The sequence below is a fragment of the Peromyscus eremicus genome, chromosome 20 (assembly GCF_949786415.1).
Source record: "Peromyscus eremicus chromosome 20, PerEre_H2_v1, whole genome shotgun sequence".
NCBI classification, from domain to species: Eukaryota; Metazoa; Chordata; class Mammalia; order Rodentia; family Cricetidae; genus Peromyscus; species Peromyscus eremicus.
Genome location: NC_081436.1, coordinates 23,048,017 through 23,056,320, shown reverse-complemented (window position 1 = coordinate 23,056,320; position 8,304 = coordinate 23,048,017).

Here is an 8,304-nt window from a genome sequence, read left to right as displayed (position 1 = left end):
ACAGCGAGAACCCAGAGGGAGAGTGTCTGTGCCATCTTCCTGTGCGTACCCGGTATACACCAGCTGGTTCCTTGTGAAGCAGGGCAGTGGACTGTGAGTCAGCATCAACAGTGGGTGTCCCCACCATCTCATCCCATGCCCTACAGGACACAGACGGGTTTGCTCTCCGTGTGCCATCGGGTGTCAGCCAGGTTAATCATGACGTGGGATCTCTGCGGTGTGCCCACAGTGCGAGCCTACGGTTTTCGGCTGAGAAACTGTAGCTTTGGGGTTATTTCTACCAGCGACACATAGTTGGCTCTTCTGGTACCCATGCTGGTGTGGCGGCACCAAGGGTGTCCTCTGAGGGCCTGCGGACCACACAGAGGTACAGGGCCCATTACAGTAGGAAAACATGGCGTGAGTGTAGGCCTAAGGAAGTCAGTCAAGGAGAGGACACCACCACCCCTCCTGAACAGAAGGGGAAACTGAGTCTCTGTGAGCATGGAGAGTGAGCATTGGAGGTTGGATCCAAACTGGGGTCTCCCAAGTTCCCTAGGGGGCCACAGTGTTGGGAGAGGACCCCAGGCAGCCGAGTGACAATTGGCTGTTGCTAACTTCCATTTTCCACATCTGGGAAGGGGCTCTGTGTACACCCCCGTGCCCCAACCAGGCGGCTCAACTAGGGACAGCTTGGGTGACTTGACTGGTTCCAGACCAGAGGGGACAGACAGTGTGGCTACAGGAGTGTTTCTGTGCCTGTGAGAAGTCCTGGCCTTCGCTACTCCTGCTGGTGAGCACTAGAGACCCAAGGACTGCCCGTCCATTTCTCCCTGGACAGCACCAGGCAGCTGGTGATGGCAGGCAGAGGGCAGAGTGCTGGTTAAACTCTGCCCAGCCTTGGGTGTCTGTCATAGACCCTAGTCCTCAGGCTGGGGAGGTTTACAGGACCAGGAGCAGGGCTGCTGGGACCTCGGCAAGCGCCTCCCCTTTTTCCAGATGCATGCCGCCATCCTGGTAGTGATGTCAGACAGTGGAGGAGAAGCCTAGGAGGATTGGAGTAAGACCCAGGCTTCTGACTCAGTGGTTTGGGCGGGGTCCACTCCACACTCCCTTGGACAGAGCATAGCCCTGGGAGGACCCAAGGCCAGCAGCATCCTGACTTCCTTGCCCTCTCCACTGTCTCTGCTTTCCTATCCTCCCACATTCTCCTTGGAGACAGCCCCCCACAGCTGGAGTTGGGGCCCCCCTTTCCCTGTCAAGCACAAAAGAAGGTCTGGGAAATATGGGTTCCACGTGACTTTATAGCTTCAGAGGTCCTTCAAGAGACTCATGTCTCATCCAAGGTCAAGCACAGAGTGAGAGATTGGGAGCCCTGTCTTCTGCCTTCTGAGATGACATGACCTGCAGTCCCAGGCCAACATGCCTGGGTGGCCCCCAATCCACCTGGGATGTAGCAATCAAGGGGCTAATTCCCAGGGGACTGGCACCAGTCTCCGCTCCGTCTGTCCCTAATGATTCTTGATCTTCAAAGACTCTTGGGGTTCCAGGCTTTTCCCATGTAACCAAAAGATCCCACTTGTTACCCCTGAGGCACCCCTAACCTTGATCCACAACCCCTTTGATCTCTTAAAGAGCGTGAGCAGGAGTCCCCAGAGTTTATGGAGGATGGACTGGGCTAGCCATCTCCTAGTGCTACCCCTGACGTGACACTCCCGCCCCTGGCGCCTGTGGCTCTTGTCTGGGTACCCCGGCCCGCCCCCCCCCCCCCCCCCCCGCAGCGTTACTGCCTGTGTATAGTATAAATATATATATTTTCTATATATAAGATGTATAATATAAGGCTCCACAATATATCTGTGAGTGTGTGTGCGTGCGTGTGTGCGGTGAAGGGCGGCCCCCCACCGTGGGCCCTGCTCTAGACCCTCCCCCACCTGGTTAAGCCTCTCCAGAGTGGATCCAGTGGCCCTGTGGCATCCTCCTCTATGACATCCATCCATCTGTGGTGAATCAAGTGAAGGTGGTGACTTCTGGTGATATAGTAATAAAGTGAAGACTTCCAACTCACCAGTGGGCTTGCGTGACTGTTTCTTTGTCGGTCCCGAGCATGGCTTCGGCTCGTTGATCCCCTCTGTCTCCTCTGACCTGGGCCACGTTTTATTTGTTTACTATTGTTTGGTTAACTCGTTCTTTCCAAGACATGTATCCTAGGTTGCATGTATCCTAGGCTGGCCTCAGATTTGCTCTATAGCTGTGGTTGACCATGAACTCGTGTGTGTGTGTGTGTGTGTGTGTGTGTGTGTGTGTGTGTGTGTGTGTTTGACACACACGCCCTGATGGGCATGTGGTAATCGGAGGACAGTTTGTCAAGTCTGTTCTCTCCTTCTGCTTTTTCTTGGGTTGGGGGATCTAATTCAGATAGCCAAGTCTGCGTGACAAGCACCTTTACCCACCGAACCAGCTCACAGCCCCTCCGCCTTATGTTTTTGAGACAGGATCTCTCACTGAACCTGGAGTGCACCAGTTCAGCCAAGACTAACCGATCCATAGTGGGAAGAGCTTCAAGGGTCCTCCTGTCTACCTCCTCCCCAGAGCCAGGATTATAGACACACTGCCAAGCCCGGTTTTCACATGGATGCTGGGAATCCAAACTCCGGTCCTCATACTTAGATAACAGACGCCTTGCCAGCCGAGCGGTCTACCGGTCTGATCCTGCCTCCACCTCCTAAGTGCTAGGATGATAGGCACATGCCAGCACTTCTAGTTTATGTGGTACTGGAGAGAGAATCCAGGGCTCTGCATACGCTACAGCCCTGGGCAGACAAAGCTATATTCCCGGCCCAAATAGACTTCTAAACATTTACATATTTAGTCGGGGGGGGGGGGGGGGGGAGGGTGCCACAGAGCATATGTGGAGGTCAGAGAACAACTTTTGGGAGCTGGTTCTTTACCTCTACCATGTGGATTCTAAAGATTACATTTAGGTCATCAGTCTTGACAGCAAGTGCCTTTCCCTACCGATCCAGCTCCCCAGCTCCAAATAGATTCTTTTTTGTTTGTTTGTTTGTTTGAGTTTTGGTTTTGTGAGAGGATCATCTCACTATGCAACTTTGGCTGGCCTGACATTCACTACCTAGACTAGGCTGACTTTAAACACCCAGAGGTCCTCCTGCTTCTACCCCCTGATTGCTGGGATTAGAGGAGTGTGCTATCATGCCTGGCTCATTGTAAATATTTTAATTTTTTGTTCATGCAATTACAAGTATTTACTCATTTTTATGTGTATGAGTGTTTTTTTTTTTAATTTATTTATTATGTATACAGTGTTCTGCCTACATGCATGCTTGCAGGCCAGAAGAAGGCACCAGGTCTCATTACAGATGGTTGTGAGCCACCATGTGGTTGCTGGGAATTGAACTCAGGACCTCTGGAAGAACAACCAGTGATCTTAACCGCTGAGCCATCTCTCCAGCCCGTATGAGTGTTTTGTCTGTCTCTGTACTGTGCATCATGTGTGTGAAGTCTGTGCACAGGTTAAGAGTGCAGTGGATCCCCTGGAACTTGAGTTATCTGTGGCTGTGAGCTACTATGTGGGTACTGGGAATGGAACCCAGGTCCTCTTCAAGTGGAGCAAATGCTCTGAACTGCTGAGCCATCTCTCCAGCCCCCAGATTGTTTATGCAATTTGATTTCCTCAATTACAAAGAAAATGTTATTGTATAATGGCCTTTGTTAATGATGAAGCATCTTGAGAACACATGTAGTTCTATAGACTGTGGTGAACTTTTAGATTTCTGTGTCTGATGTTTGCTTTATAATGTTATAAATTCCTATAAGAAGTCTTCCCGGGGGCTGAAAAGATGGCTCAGTGGTTAAGAGCACTGGCTGCTTTTCCAGAGGACCCAAGTTCAATTTCCAGGACCCACATGGCAGTTTACAATTGTCTATAATGCCAGTCCCAGGAGATCGAACACCTTCTTCTGGCCTCTCTGGGTACCAAGCATGCAAGTGAGTCACAGATAACCATGCAGGCAAAAGACCCATACATGTTTAAAAAAAAAAAAAAAAGCCTTCCCTTTTTGGTTCTTTGAATCAAACCGTGGGCTTTAATGCAACCTTCAGGTACACCTTTTATTTTACAGTTTGTTATCAAAAGTCCCTGCCCGAGTGCTGTCTGTGCTGCCCGTTCCTAGACACCAGAGCTACATTTGTGCACACCCCATGTGATCATGCTCTTCCACATGAAATCTCTTCTCTTGCCATGGCCTTGGCGGGCTTCTGCCCACACTATATCTTTTGTTACTATCCATCTAGGCATAGATCCTTGCTCCCCATTCCCTTGCAGCTCCACAGTGGCACAGACTGCTCAGCCACACGAGTGCATGCCAGGTGGGCAGGCCAACTCCAAGGCACCTGTGTTGCTCACCACCTACCATGCTTGCTGGCCCGAGCCTGCTGAGTGCCATCTGGCATATCTCCCCTGCTCATCGGCACACTGGTTCGTGTGCTGGATTTCCTTACAAAATACAAGTGCGAAGGTATAATCAGAGGCCGGGAAGATGGTTCAGTTGGTAAAGAGCTTGTTGTGCAAGCGTGAGAACCTGAGTTTGATTTCAAGCATCCATGAGAAAGGTTGGGTGTGACTGTGGACACTAATGGCTTGTATTCTCAGGGCTTCGGGCAGATGGTGACTGGAGGACTCTGGGGCTTGCTGGCCAGTCAGTCCAGCTGAATGTTTCAGAATCAGTGAAAGACCAACAAGGTCCACAGCTCCTGAGGAATGACACCTAACACCCAAGACCTTAGGTCTCCACATAGAAAATCAGATGAGCATGTACACACATGCACACATGCCCGCGTGCGCTTTCTCGCGTGCATAAAATTATTTAGAATTTCAGGATGGCTAAGGCAGGGTGCTGAGTCAAGTCCCAGACTTATTCTGAGAGCACGACCCTGTTTGATGACAGGGGGCATGCCCACAAATCTGCCCCTGCTCAGAATGTTAACTCCAGCCCCTCCATTTCTCCCCTTTTTTTTTTTTGGAGTTGAGGACCGAACCCAGGGCCTTCTGCTTGCTAGGCAAGCGCTCTACTACTGAGCTAAATTACCAACCCCATTTTCTCCTTTATACCATTTTAGGCCTTCATTTTCTTCTTTTAGTCCCCTTATAATCAACTTCACGTCTTCCAACATCTGTGACAGGTCCTTTTACAGAGGAAGAGCTGGGCGACGGACTGCACAGGGTGACATGAGCAGAACCTGACCTTGCCCTCTGGTCCTGCTTTGAAACCTGCTGGGGACTTGGCTTCTTCCTGTTAAGTTCATTCTATTACGTTTCATGCGTTGATATCCTTAGCCTGCTTAGTTATTTTTGCTTTTGGCCATGTGCTTATTGACAGTGCTGGGGACAGACCCCAAGGCTTCCTTCTTACCACTGAGCCACATTCCAGCCCCTTAGAGCCTGCTCTTGGGGGAAAGATTCCTCCGTTTTCTATATTTCTGGACTGGAGATTTCTCCCTTGCTCATATCTGTCTTCTTTGCTCTTCCAGCTGTAGTGCCCCCCAAGCTGTGTCCGATGTGTATACCCTAGAAATGCTACTTCAGACATTTAAGAGATTCCCAACCAAATGGGAAGCCATTTCCTCCAAGATGATTCAAAGTCCTCAGGCTTGTCACTTGTCACCTACTTTCCTTCGGCCAGGCATGGGTGATGCTCTCTAGGACAAGGTGACTTCTGAGGCCTCTTCTCCACCTTTACACATGTCCTGACCAGCCTGTCTGGTCCCATGGTTCCGTGTCCCAATACAGGCTGGCCTTGCTATATACTCTGTGAACCCAAGGATGAGCTTAAGGTTCTGATTCTCCTGCCAGCACCTCCCAAGTGCTGGGATTATAGGTGCATGGCTTGTGTGGGGCTGGCGGTTGAACTCAGGGCTCGGGGCATGCCAGGCAGATGCTGCCAGCTGAGTCACACTGCCAGCTTTGGTTTCACATCTTTTAAGTTTTTGTGTGGCTGAGCGTGGTGACACACATCTTTAATACCAGAACTTGAACTTGGATGGAGAGGCACGTGGATCTCTGTGAGTTCTAGGCCAACCTGGTCTACATAGTAAGTTCCAGGACAGCCAGAGCTACATAGAGAGACCTTGTCTCAAAGAAAAAAAAAAAAGTTCATCTATATTGACCACTTCTTAGGTGGAAACGATGATCAGAGTCACAGAAACCAAAGACTTGTACCACTATCACAAAAGCATTAAACCCAGTACTTCTCCACAGAGAAGGGCCGAGTCACTGAGAAAGGTATGGGCTTTCTTCTGTTAAAGGCTGGAATTCCGGGGCTGGAGAGATGGCTCAGAGGTTAAGAGCATTGGCTGCTCTTCCAAAGGTTCTGAGTTCAATTCCCAGCAAACACATGGTGGCTCACAACCATCCATAATGAGATCTGGTGCCCTCTTCTGGCCTGCAGGCATACATGCAGACAGAACACTGTATACATAATAATAATTAAAAAAAAAAAAAAGGCTGGAATTCCCCGTTCCATCATGTGGGTCCCAGGGATTGAACGTGGGCCATCAGGCTCGGCAGCAAATGCCTTTACCAGCTCACTGGTCCAGGATTGGAGTTAATATAAGAGTCAACCAGGAGCTGGGCAGTGGTGGCGCACGCCTTTAATCCCAGCATTCGGGAGGGAGAGGCAAGTGAATCTCTGTGAGTTCAAAGCTAGCCTGGTCTACAGAGTGAGTTCCAGGATAGCCAGGACTACACAGAGAAACCCTGTCTCAGGAAAACAAACAAACAAAAAATGAGCAAACAAGAGTTGAACCAGGAAAACACACAAGGCTGGCCGCAGATTTTAGGAGCTGATTTGTCCAATGATTGTAGAAATGTCGAACAGGGCCTGCTATTTTTCTTCTAGGATGTAGTTGTCTGTGCTTGTTCCTTAGCTGCCTAAATTGCTATTTCAGCAAGCCCCAGGCCAGATGTCACTGAGTGATCCCAGTATGCCGCCATCCAGTTAGAGCTCAAAGAAAACAGGATTAGGACCAGAGAAAGCCATTTCAACTCCAGGGTCACTTTGTACTCGTCCGTTCCCCGTTCTCCACGTTCACCTCTAACCAGGGGCACATGGACTTGCAGCTGCTTTTACGAGGTAGTCATCCAGCGTCTGCAAGTTAATGTGCTCAAGACCAAATTCTTGAAGTTTTCCTTGGTAAGGCTCCCTCAGCTTCCCCATCAAAGCAGACAGCAGCTTCACCTTCTGCAGGCCTGGGACAGAATCCTCGAAGCTGTATTCAGCCTCTCTTTCATTGTGCACAGTTGGTCTCTGTGCATACCTTGCCAGATTTTTCTGTTCTGACCTCTTTATTTCTACCATAGCCACCCAAGTCCCAGGCATACTTGGCAATCTGTTGGGCTACACAGGTGTCACTGAAATGATAGAAACAGATGGCACAGAAGGGGAAGAGGACAGAGATGCTCAGAGTAGACCTGGTGTTTCTGAGCTCAGCAAGGCTAAGCTTTCTGCATCTAATACCAGGATGTCCCTGCAGAGGAGGGAACTTTTAAAACAAAAATGCTAGTGTGCAAAATTTGCAAAACCCAAGATAGCATTTTAAAGTTGTGGAGGAATGGAGAGACCACTCAGTAAATGAATTTCCTAAGAGCTTGGCTTTCTGGAGGGAACAAGAAAAGTGGATCCATTAAAAATTCCAAATAGGAGCCCGGCGGTGGTGGCGCACGCCTTTAATCCCAGATTTCGGGAGGCAGAGCCAGGCGGATCTCTGTGAGTTCGAGGCCAGCCTGGGCTACCAAGTGAGTTCCAGGAAAGGCACAAAGCTACACAGAGAAACTCTGTCTCAAAAAACAAAAAAAAAAAAACAAACAAACAAAAAAAAAAATTCCAAATAGGGAAAAAAAATTCCAAAATTCCAAATAGGTATCCGGGAGGTGGTGGCACATGCCTTTAATCCCAGCACTTGGGAGGCAGAGCCAGGCGAATCTACAGAGTGAGTTCCAGGACAGCCAGGGCTATGTAGAGAAACCCTGTTTCCAAACAAACAACAACAACAACAGCCCAGCAAACAGACAAAGAAAATCACCATGGAAAAACACCTCTAGGTGGGTCAGGAGGCTATTTCTAGAAATATTTAACTGAAGAAGGAAGACTTACCTTGAATGTAGGTGGCACCAACCCCTGGGCCAGGGTCCCTGACTGAATAAAAAGGAAAAGGTGATGTGGACACCAGCACTCTCTGCTTCCTGAGTCTGGATGCTCCTGTTGCCATAACAACACCCCTGCTTTGATGGATTGCGCCCACAAAACT